Raw genomic sequence first — 12,739 nt, forward strand, 5'->3', positions numbered from 1 at the left:
AATAGTTGATTAAGTTTGATACCTATACACACATATAAAATGATAAGCTATCAATACCTAAGAGAACTGAATGACACCAGTTGGAGTTTGTTCTTCAAAAACTGAAATAATTATAGGGGTCATTCTGATGGAAATCAGTATCCTTATATAAAACCAAAAGACTTTGGTTATTCTTGTGTATTATGATTAGATGGGAAAACTAAAGAATGGAATGAAATATTGGTTCTTTTAAAAAGAATATTTTAGTGAGGATATACAATTACATTTGGCCCACTGAAATAAATGAAAGTCACACTACAAGTGAATGCCATTCTAGACCTTGGAATGTGTTTATAATTATTTTCACAGGATCTAACTTGATTAAGGCAAGATATCATTGTTTTTGTTGAATTTAGTATTCTCTTCGGTACCTATTCAGTGTGCAATGAATACTTATGAAAGAAGGAAGATTCAAAGGAAATGGTACTTTGAAAGTACTGAATATGGGTTTTCATTTCTCCAGTACAAAATCATATTTTTGGCAGCTATTCTCACATAATGGCCCTAGGAAGACATAAGAGGGCAAACAACAACTCACAAAAGAGATAACATAAACAGAGTCTTTAGACAGTTAAGGAAAACCTTTCTGATTGATGAAAATTTGTAGGAAGGAGAGACGGTTGGGGAAAGAAAGTGATGCAATTCTCCTTTTCATGGCTCTATATCAACCTCTCCAACTTGTAAGGTAATAAAGAGGGAGGGACAGGTGTAGAGCCTTTGCCTAGCTTCCCATTTCATAATTTTTGCAAAACAACATTAATAAAATTTTAGATTTTGTGGTTTCTAAATTCAGAATTACTGGAACTTAACATACTAGATCAGAAGTTCTTATTAATATTCTGTAGTTTGTTCTATTTTGCTATCTTTGGGAGCAAAATGTTCAATTAGAATAGATTTGATGTAAAAGCTTACTTACTGATCACCAATGATTCAGAGTGTCAGTCAAGTGCATTATGGATATGAATATAAGGAGCCGTCATATTTCTAAATGTATTCCCATTGTTCTAAAAAATAAGGACTCAAATATTCAACTTTTAAAATAATAAATGCAAAGATTGACAATTAAAACTTTATAATAGTCATCTCTAAATGTGATCTATTTATGAGGTGTGAGGATATATATTCCAGAGTCTAAATATCAGTCTTAGTTAAGGCTGCTATGCTTAGATATCCTAGACTGAGTGGCTCAAGCAGCAAACATGTATTTCCCACAATTCTGGAGGCTAGAAGTCTGAGATCAGGGTCCTGGCATGGTCAAGTTCTCTGTTGGAGCCCACTTTCTAGCTTATTGATAGCTGTCTTGCTATATTGTCATGTGGCCAACAGAGATTATCCCTCTTGTGTCTCATTAATACCATTTATGAGGGCTGCACTCACATGATCTAATTACCTCCCAAAGGCTCTACTTGCAAACACCATCACATTGGGGGACTAGGAGTCAACATGATTCTTTTTTGGGGGGGACACAATCCAATATCAGAGAACCTTTAAAAAAAATGATTTTATATGTTTATTCATGAAAGACACAGAGAGAGGAAGTCATAAGTAGAGGAAGAAATAGGCTCCCTGTAGGGAGTCCGATGCAGGACTGGATCCCAGGACCCTGGCCTGAGCCAAAGGCAGATGCTCAACCACTGAGGCACCCAGTGTTCCACCAGAGAACCATTGATGTTAGAATTATTATTTCAAAGATAAATTTATCTTTGAACTATTACTGCTGCAAATGAGCATATCACATGCTATATGATTTCCTTTAGTTAACAGAAGAATGGAGAGGCATTTCTTTAGTTTCCAGGGAGGAAATTATGATCACTATATTTAATTCACATGTGATCCTGTCATCTCAAACTATGTCTATTACTAAGAAGCTAAGATTTTAAAACATACACAAAAAAAATTGCCGAGCAGGATTTTCAAATTCCCATATTTTAAGAAGCACCGGTAAAAATGAAAGCTAGAAATCTGAGTTCTAATTTCAGCTCTGCCACTAACTGTGCAACCTGAAATAACTTACTTTTCTTGTAATTTTTTTTATTTATAAGTAAGCTTACTTATAAGTACCCAGTAGTTTATATTGTATATAAAACTTACTGACGTTTATTGAGTAAATTATTGTGTATGTTGAAGAAAATATTGACTAATAAATGATTGTAAAGCTTTTAGTAAATGGAAATCACTATGTAAACACATATTAAAGTCATTATAGAGAAGGAAGAAAATGAGCGTGTAAATATTACATGACAAGAAAAGGCAAGTAAAATTCTGCATTGCTCTCATATTTCATAATTAAAGGAAAAATATGTAATGGCAACTTTATTTAATGCTTACCTAAGTGGAACATTAAACAACTTTTTTTTTTAGAGTCATTCACTTACATAGCTCTAGAATAAAGCATATTTGGCCTTCTAATGGATAATAATAATGCTAACAGTAATCCTATGCTGCATTTACATAATATATTTCTTTTGCTGTGCTGGGAGTACTTTCACAACATTGATTTCATTTTTCTTTTGATGACATTCTTATGAGGCAAGCAGTACATGTAGCTCAGTAATAGATACAAAGTATAGACTAGAGAACAGCACAATCATTATAGAAGAAAAAAAACGGTGCTGTTACCTATAGAAACACATGAAGAAGTGCATAGAAAATATTTTATAAATTTAAGACGGCAAGTATTTATTTTTCCTAACACTGATTTGAACTGTGTTTTTCATTCATGTATAATTTGACCTATTATATATTTTTCCATGAATAAATTGCTTTTAGACTTATCATTTTATATTCCAGATTCATATATATTCCACACTACATTGCTATTTGAAATTCTTGTCTTTATAAATTGATCGGTTAATTTTATTTAAATGAATGTCCTAAGTTTAAACTGTGAATATCCCTCTGATCTATAAGCATATAGCAAAGATAGCTACTAAGTCATGTGCATTAAAAAATAGAGATTTTGGGGGGCCATTACGGAATACAAAAATGTAGCGGTGGGTGGGGGCTGCACCACAAGTTTTATAAACTCGAGAAATATCTGCTGCATGGCTTCATATCCCTCGAGAAACAACTTGAACCAGACCCATTGCTTGACACCAGAAAGTGTATGAAGTTCCACCATCCATAAAAATGATTTGATAAAAATCGTGGAGAAACACTCTCCAGAGATATGTTTTAATAAAGCTTCATACTCAAAGAAGCTGGATCACTATTCCTCAAACAGCAAGCTGCAACCCATTATAAATGTGAAATCACTTTAGCATGGTATAATATTTTTTAAAGTAAAATAGTATATAGTAACCTGTAAGTATATCCCATAAGCCTTGTGAAGTTTATTTTCCTGACATATACATATATATCCACATATACAATTGTGTACAAGGTCAGAATGTAAACTGATTTAAAAAAAATTGAGGAAAAAATTGTAACAAATATGGAAAGCCCAACTTCCTGCTTAGTAGAGAGATCTACGAGATGAACATTATCATTATAGGATAAAACTAAGTCCTCGTTGTTTTCATGTACCTAGTTTTTGAGAGCCAGGAGACTCTAGACAGAAAATTCACTATGAGAGTAGGATGGGAGATTAAGAAAGAGGGAACACATAAAAACATGACAAGCTTCTATTCACAACCTATAGACTATAATTCAAAATGCAAAGAAAAAAGCAAAACTAAGAAAGATAACAAATCAATAATTAAGATGTTAATTTATCCCAACCCAACAAATATAGAAGAAAAATATATGACCTTAATATAAGAATATTGTAGAAAAAAATGATGCTCTGGGAACATGACAATCCAAACACAGCTTTCATTCTTCTCATTTCAACTCCAAGAGAACAGTCTCTATGAACCAAGTCACATCTGAGACCATGGCCATCCAAGTTTAAGAGAGGTGCTGGCTCCTGGTGGGTTTCCAGTACAGGTATTAATCAAAATTTGTTTTTCCGGGTCTTTCCCTTTTCCACTGCACGTGGGGACTAGAAGCCCAAGAAATGACCAGAAAGTATCATATAGCATATCCTCAGAAGACTTGGCACTGAGAGATGTTTGGAGCACTGAAATAATATGTGAATGAGATGTATTTCCTTATAGTCTAGTCTAAGAAGGATCTAGAGGAACAAGATTGAATCTCCCCTGCTGCTGAAGTTGAAAAAATTAAAACAAAGTTCAATCAGGGATGCTTATTCCAGGTGCACTATGCCCCAACCTATGATGGCAGATACTACTTGCTTGTGATAATTTAATGTATTTTAATTATAAATCTTGATCCAAAAAGAAAAAAAAAAGTGTTTAGCAATCAGAGAGAAGAGAGAAAAAAAGAAGGGGGAAATTAAGAGATGGTAAGCAGAGAAAGAGAAATATCTTGAATCAATTTCTGGTTTTCAGATTTTTTTTCAAAAAAATAATAGATTTAAAGAAGAAAAGAGTCACAGCTGAAGTTCAACATTATAGCCTAAGTAATAAGTGGTAATTGAAATACATAGGAACGGGATCCCTGGGTGGCGCAGCAGTTTGGCGCCTGCCTTTGGCCCAGGGCGCGATCCTGGAGACCCCGGATCCAATCCCACATCGGGCTCCCGGTGCATGGAGCCTGCTTCTCCCTCTGCCTGTGTCTCTGCCTCTCTCTCTCTCTCTCTCTCTCTCTATCATAAATAAATAAAAATTAAAAAAAAAAAAGAAAAAAAAATAATTGTTAAATAAAAAAAAAAAAAGAAATACATAGGAACATTAAGACAGGAAAATCAAAAAAGCAAGAGAAGATTTGAAAGAAGATAAGAAGACCTATTATATGAATAATAAGTATTCTGAGGACAAAGAAACGGAAGAAAAAGGGGTTAATATTTAAACAAATCAAAAATATTTTCTTGGGTTGGAGAAAGATCAAAGCATGCGGTTGGAAAGGACAACCAAGTTACCACTTGTACAAGACAAAACTCTTTCACTCACAAAGTAGTGAATTCTTCAGCTCTTTGGATAAATAAAAGTCTCTTACATATTTCCAGGGGAAAAAGAGCAAGTTTTCTTTTAGATTATAATCAAATTGGAACTGGACTTTTCATCTGTGCCACTGGAAACTAGAAGATGGTGGAGTGTCACTTGTGGAACGTTAAAAGAAATGAACTGCAATGCAAGAAGCCTTCCCCTAGTCAAGAAATCATCCTTTTACTAAAGTGGAAGAAAGATACTTGGAGATACATAAGATTCAGAGGATAGATATCAGTTATTTCTTACTAAGAAAATCACTGAGGTGGCTACACAAAAGTCATTCCCACCCCATTCTCATTATCCTCCATGAAGCATAGAGGCTCTAAAACTGAACTCATCAATTCCCCTTGTAGATAATATTGTGCATACTGCCAATGATTACTTCACAGAAATCTGCTAGTGTCAACTGCTCATTTTTCTCTTATTTCATGCTTACAATACCAACTGAAAGCCCTGGAAGTGAAGTGGGCATCTTGGTACCAAGACTTTTTATTCTAAGAATGAAAAAGATAAATGATAAAAAGATCCTGGTTTTCTGAAGGCATGGGTGAGTCTTGGACTTTCCACCACTATATATTTTATTACATTAGATAAATAAAACTATTCATTTAATTTTAAGATTTTTATTATTTGTAGCCAGACTTTATTATTAACTGATACAATATGTAGCATATAGAAGTGGAATTCTGCTGAACCCAAAATGTGAAATTGGCTAAGTGTAAGAGGTAGGATATATTTGGAAGTGACGATTCTGTCATTACAGTATGGAAAAATGATGATCCTTGTTTTGTAGTGATCATACATTTATCCCTTTTGACACAGTCTGTATTTTAGGGTGCAAACCCCATAAAGAGTGGGATAATTTCAGAATGCTTATGTGTCTGGTTACTCCAGGGAATGGTCATCTTACCACAGTAGTTACATTTAACTGTAAGAGGCAAAGGCATAGAATAATGGACCATAGAAGTGGTGTAAGTAAATTGCTAAAGATTTAGTTTCTGTATCAGTGGTACTTTAACATGTTAAATAACAACCTCATTGAGAAAATATGAAGGATTCTTGTATGAATATTTTATCTAGTACCAGACTTTACTAATGACTTGGTGCCTAATGCATTATTATCAAAACACCTTAAAAGAAACCACATACTCCAGCTGGTGAATAGATAAACAAAACTATGGTATATTTATACAGTAAAACACTACTCAGCAACAAAGAAAGGACATAGTACTGATACATGGGGGGAAAAAAAGAAGAATGTCCAAACCATAAGCGGAAAGTGACTTAAAGGTTTACATACCACATAATTCCATTTAAAGGTCAAAATGCCATTAAAAGATAAATATCGGAGAGGGGGCAAGATGGCGGAAGAGTAGGGTCCCCAAGTCACCTGTCCCACCAAATTACCTAGATAACTTTCAAATCATCCTGAAAACCTATGAATTCAGTCTGAGATTTAAAGAGAGAACAGCTGGAATCCTACAGTGAGAAGAGTTTGTGCTTCTATCAAGGAAATGTTATTGAAGCACCAGAGATGGCTGTCCACTGACGAGGATTAGATTGGCTAAAAAAAAATACATGAAAACATACTTTGAATATGGAATTTGTGAGCATGTCAAACATTTGAATTTTGTGTTTGTCATCCCTGTCACCAGCTAGCAACTGTTTGATCAATATCTCTTTGGTATATATTTCTGGATTACACAGCTAGTAAATGATCATTTATCTAAAGGGTCTGTGATTTGGGGTTGATTAATCCAATGTTGCTCCTAATGTTGAATAACAATAAAATATAACCACATTAAAAAAAAGAAATATCTTTCTGGAAAAGACAAAAAATATAAGGAAAGAAGAGAGATCAGTGGCTACAAAGAGTATAGGTCACACAGCAGCAGTACAAGGGAACTTTTGGATTGAGTGGATGTTGTGGATTATACTGTGTTCCAGACAAAATTCCTATGTTGAGGTCCTAGTTGTCAGTGCTTCAGAATGTGACCTTATTCAGAAACAGGGAATTACTGGGAAACCTCAGTTAAGATAAGGTGACTAGGGTGGGCCCTAATCCAAAATGACTACCTAACAAAAATTGCAATTCGGACACAGACAGGCAGAGAAGACAATGTGAAGGGACACGGGGAGATTGATTAGCCATCTGGAAGCCAAGGAGAGAGGCCTGGAACAGATTCTGGTCACATAGCCCTGAAGGAACCCACCTTGCCTACACCTATATTTTAGACTCGGAACCTCAAGAACCATGAGATGATACATTTCTGCTATTTAGGCCACCCAGTTTGTGGTACCTTGTTACAGTAGTCTTGGCAAACTAAGGTGGAACTGTACTGTAACTGTGGTTGTAGTGGTAGTTACAGGACACCTAATTTGTACACCAATAAATTTCAATACATGTAGGTAAAAAAGAATAAAACACAGCTTAGCAAAAAATACATTTTATCTCAAAAAAATAACATTGTAAAAAATAAAAACAGGAGACTAAGCAAACACTTCACGAAGGGTTTATGCACACAGTCAATAATAAGCACATTAAAAGATGTTCAAAATCATTAGTCATTAATGAAGCTTTAAGACCACAAGAAGCCGTCACTGTATACCCATAATGATGGCTAAGATTAAAAAAGGTATTTGCAATATCAAGGTATTCAAGAGAGGTGGAATAACTGAACTGTTAGCTATTGCTCATGGGTGTGTAAATTGGCACAACCAATTTGCCAAAGAGGTTTGTTTTATTTTTTTTAACCAAGGCCCTGACAGTTTGCTCTTATTATTTTTTAAATCTGAGTATAGTTGACACACAATGTGCATTAGGTCTAGGTATACGACTTAGTGACTTGACAAGCTTATACACTATGCCATCGCCTATCTTGTTATATCACTGTATTCTTTATGCTATGGCTTTTATTCCCAAGGCTTATTCATTATATAACTGGAAGCCTCTCTCTCCCTCTCCCCCCTTCACTAGTTTTGTCCAAGTCCCTAACCCCACCCTTCTGTCAAGCATCAAATGATGCCTGTATTCTATGTATGGGCCTGCTTCTGTTTTTGTTTTGAGATTCCACTTACGACTGGAATCAAATGGCATCTGCTTTTCTCAGTCTAACATGTCACTTAGTATAATACTTTCTAGGTGCATCCATCTTGTCTCTAATGACATGATCTCATCCTTTTTATGTATACACACAATGGAATATTACACAGCTATATCTTCCTTAGCTGTCTGCTGATGGACACTTAGGCTACTTCCATATCATGGCTATTGTAAATAATGCTGCAATAAACATAGGGGGACATATATCTTTTTCAACTTAGCGTTTTTGTTTTCTTGGGTAAATACCAGTAATAAAAATATTTCATAAATAAAATCTTTAAAAAAAATAGACACAGAGAGAGAGAGAGAGGCAGAGACACAGGCAGAGAGGGAAGCAGGCTCCATGCAGGGAGCCCGATGTGGGACTCCATCCCAGGTCTCCAGGATCAGGCCCTGGGCTGAAGGAGGCGCTAAACTGCTGAGCCACCTGGGCTGCCCTATTTCTATTTTTAACTGAGGAGCCTTCATACCTTTTCCCCACAATGGCTGTACTAATTTAGATTCCTACCAACAGTGCACAAGAGTTCCTTTTTCTCTATATCCTAGCCAACACTCATTATTTTTTGTCATTTTGATTTTAACCATTCAAACTGGTGTAGTGAGATATCTCATTGTGGTTTGATTTGCATTTCCCTGATGATTGATGATGCTGAGCATTTTTCATGTGTCATGGCCATCTGTATATGTTCTTTGAAAAATATCTATTCAGGTTCTTTGCCCATTTTTTTAATAAGTTTTTATTTTATTTTTTTTTTATTTATTTTTTTTTTTTTTAAAGAGAGAAATGGAATAGGTAAAGATCCAGAGGCATGCAGAAGATACTAAGTGTATTCATGAGAGGAGCTACCACTTCTGGGAAAAAAAAAAAAAAAAAACTACTGGGCAAAAATTGTAGATACAATTCTCAGACCTCACACAGGGCCAGTGTGAGTCATGGAATAGTACTCAGTTGTATTTTGCCTCAGTAATAAGAAAAAGTCATACATTAGCAGCTGCTCCAGACTCTCCTGAGAAAACACAGAAGTCAGAACTAAAAGTATCAAATTGTTTCTATGTAATTCTCCAAAAAATACTTAAATATATTCCTAGGAATATCCCAGCCTCAGTAACCAGACAATACAAGGAAATAAAAGTCATCCAAATTGATAAGAAGTAAAACTTTCACTATTTACATATGACATGATACTACATATAAAATACCTAGGTGTGCCTGGGTGGCTCTATCCTTTAAGTATCTGCCTTTGGCTCAGGTCATGATCCCAGGATCATGGGATGGAGCCCCACTTCAGGCTCTCTGCTGAGCAGGGAGCCAGGTTCTCGCTCTCCCTCTGCCCACCACTCCCCCTGCTTGTGCTCTCTCTCTGTCCCTCTATCAAATAAGTAAATCTTAAAAAAACAAAACAAACAAACAAAAAAAACTGAAAGACTTCATCAAAAACTACTAGAATAAATGAGTTCAGTAAAGTTACAGGATTCAAAAATCAATGTATAGAAATCTGTTGTATTTCTATAGACTAATAATGAAGTAGTAGGAAGAGAAATTAAGAAAAAAATAATAAAGTAATAATAAAGAGAAAGAAAAAAGTAATCTCATTTATAATCTCACCACAAATAATAAGATACCTAGGAATAAACCTAACCAAAGAGATGGAAAGAACTGTACTCTGAAAACTTTAAGACTTGTACTCTGAAAACTGTAAAGCATTGAAGAAAGAAATTGAAGATGATACAAAGAAATGAGATGATTTCCATGTTCATGGATTAGGAGAAAAAATATTGTTTACATATCTATACTACCCAAAGCAATCTACACATAAAATACAACGCTATTAAAATACCAACAATATTTTTCACAGAACTAAAACAAATTATCCTAAAATTTGTACCCAACTACCAAAGACTATAAATAGCCAAAGTAATCTTGAATCTAGAGGAATCACAATTCCAGACTTCAAGTTATGTTACAAAGTTGTAGTGATTAAAACAGTACAGTACTGGCACAAAAATAGACCCATAGATCAATGGAAGAGAAAACCCAGAAATAAACCCACAATTACATCATCAATTAGTCTTCAACAAAGCAGAAAAGAACATCCAACGGGGAAAAAGACAGTCTCTTCAACAAATGGTGTTAGGAAAACTGGTCAACACAAAAATAAACTCAGAATGATTTAAAAACCTAAATGGGAGACCTGAAACCATCAAACTCTTAGAAGAGAGCACAGACAGTAATGTCTCTAATATTAAACATATTAGACAAATGGTAGCAACATTTTTCTAGATAGGTCTCCTAAAGCAAGGGAAAAGAAGCAAAAATAAACTACTGGGACTTCATCAAAATAAAAAGCAATTGCACGGTGAGGGAAAAAATCAACAAAACTAAAAGGCAACCTACTGAATGGGAGAAGATATTTGCAAATGACATATCGAATAAAGGGTTAGTGTCCAAAATACATAAAGAACTTACATAACTCAACACCTCAAATACAAATGGTCCAATTAAAAAATGGACAGAGGACACAGACATTTCTCCAAAGGATACATCCAAATGGTCAACAGATACATAAAATATGTTCAATATCATTTGTCATCAGGAAAATGCATATCAAAAGTATAATGAGATATCACGTCACACCAGTCAGAATGGCGAAAATCAAAAACGAAGAAAACCAACTTTTAAATGTGGAGGAGAAAAAAAAAAACTTGATGGGAATGGAAACTGGTTCAGCTACTCTGGAAAACAGTATGGAGGTTCCTCAAGAAGTTAAGAATAGAACCACTCTACTATCAAGCAACCTGTCTACTAGGTATTTACCCAAAGGATAGGAAAATATTGATCTGAAGGGATACATGCACTCCTAGATTCATACCAGCATTATTTACAATAGCCAAATCATAGAAACAGCCCCGCTATACATCAAAAATGGATAAAAAAGATGAGTCATGTACATAAAATGGAATATTACTCAGCCTTAAAAAAGAATGAGCTCTTGCCATTTGCAACAACATGGACAGAGGTGGAGAGAGTACAATGCTAAGCGAAATGAGTCAGTCAGACAAAGACCAATACCATAGAATTTCACTCACATGTAGAATTTAAGAAACAAATGAGCAAGATGGAAAAGGACAAACCAAGAAATAGACTCTAGCTATTGGTTATCAGAGGGGAGGTGGGTAGAAGGATCATTAAAATAGGACATGGGATTAAAAGGCATACTTTTTGGGGTACCTGGGTGTCTCAGTTCTTGGATGATCAACTCTTGGTTTTTGGCTTGAGTCCTGATCTCATGGGTTATGGGATGGAGCCCTGTGTTGGGCTCTGTACTCACCAGGATTGTGTTTGGTATTTTCTCCCTCTGCCACTTCCCCTGTTCTCTCAAATAAATAAATAAATAAATAAATAAATAAATAAATAAATCTAAAAAAAAAAAAAGTGCATTTGTTGTGATGAGCCCTGCATGATGAATGGAATTGTTCAATCACTGTATCTGCAATTCACCCTATTGATTTTTTTTTCCTCTGGAAAACCCTAATCTAGGTACTAAGACAATTCGAAGAAGAATGAATAATCTTTTCACTAGACAGTGCTAGAAAAAATAACCCAATAAAGTGTTTAATCTATACTTTATACTATACACTAATATTAACTTTATAAAATAGGCCTAAATGTGTTTTTTAAAAAGATTGTATTTATTTCAGACAGAGAGAATGGCAGAAGCATGCATGAATGAGGAGGAAGGGCAGAGGGAGCAGCAGACACCCACTGAGCAGGGACTGTGATGTGGGGCTCAATCCCAGGACCTGGAATCATGACCTGAGCCAAAGGCAGACACTTAACTGAATGAGCCACCCACGTGCCCTATGGGCCTAAATGTTAAACCTAAAACTATAAAATTTCTGGAGCGGGGAAAAAAAAAAAGGACAAATTCTTTGTAACCTGAGCTAAGCAAAAAATCTCTTTGATATAACACAACAAAATAAATTTAAAAATGATAAGTTAGATTTCCTTAAGATTAACTTGCATGTTCAGTAAAAGATATTGTTAAAAAAAATGAAAAGTCAGGCCACCAATCTGGTAAAATACTGACAATCACATGATTTGATAAAGGATTTCTATTTAAAACATATAAAGATTATTCAAGAATTATAGAAAACATCCCAAACAGAATACTTTGACAATTCACTGAAGAAGCTATGTGGATGGCAAATAAGCATATGAAAAGATGTAAACCTAAGTAGTCATTAGGGAAATGAAAATTCAATGAGATATAACTACATGTCTATTAATGTATCTAAAATTTAGGAAGACTAAGGATATCAAATGTTATAAGGTCCTGAAAGAACTATTTGTGGGAGTGTAAAATGCTATAACACTTTATAAACCCTCCCTTGTTTTCCTTAAAATTTAACATGTAATTAACATATGACCTAGACATTCTGCTCTTAAGTATTTGCCCAAGGGAATTGGAAATACAGCCACGCAAAGACTTGAGCATAAACATCCATCACAAGTTTATTTGCAATAACTTGCAGAAACCTAGAAACAACTCAAACGTTCATCAAAAGGTGAATGGATAAATAAATTGTGGTATATACATATAATGGA

This window comes from Canis aureus, chromosome 8 (genome assembly GCF_053574225.1).
Source record: "Canis aureus isolate CA01 chromosome 8, VMU_Caureus_v.1.0, whole genome shotgun sequence".
Lineage (NCBI taxonomy): Eukaryota > Metazoa > Chordata > Mammalia > Carnivora > Canidae > Canis > Canis aureus.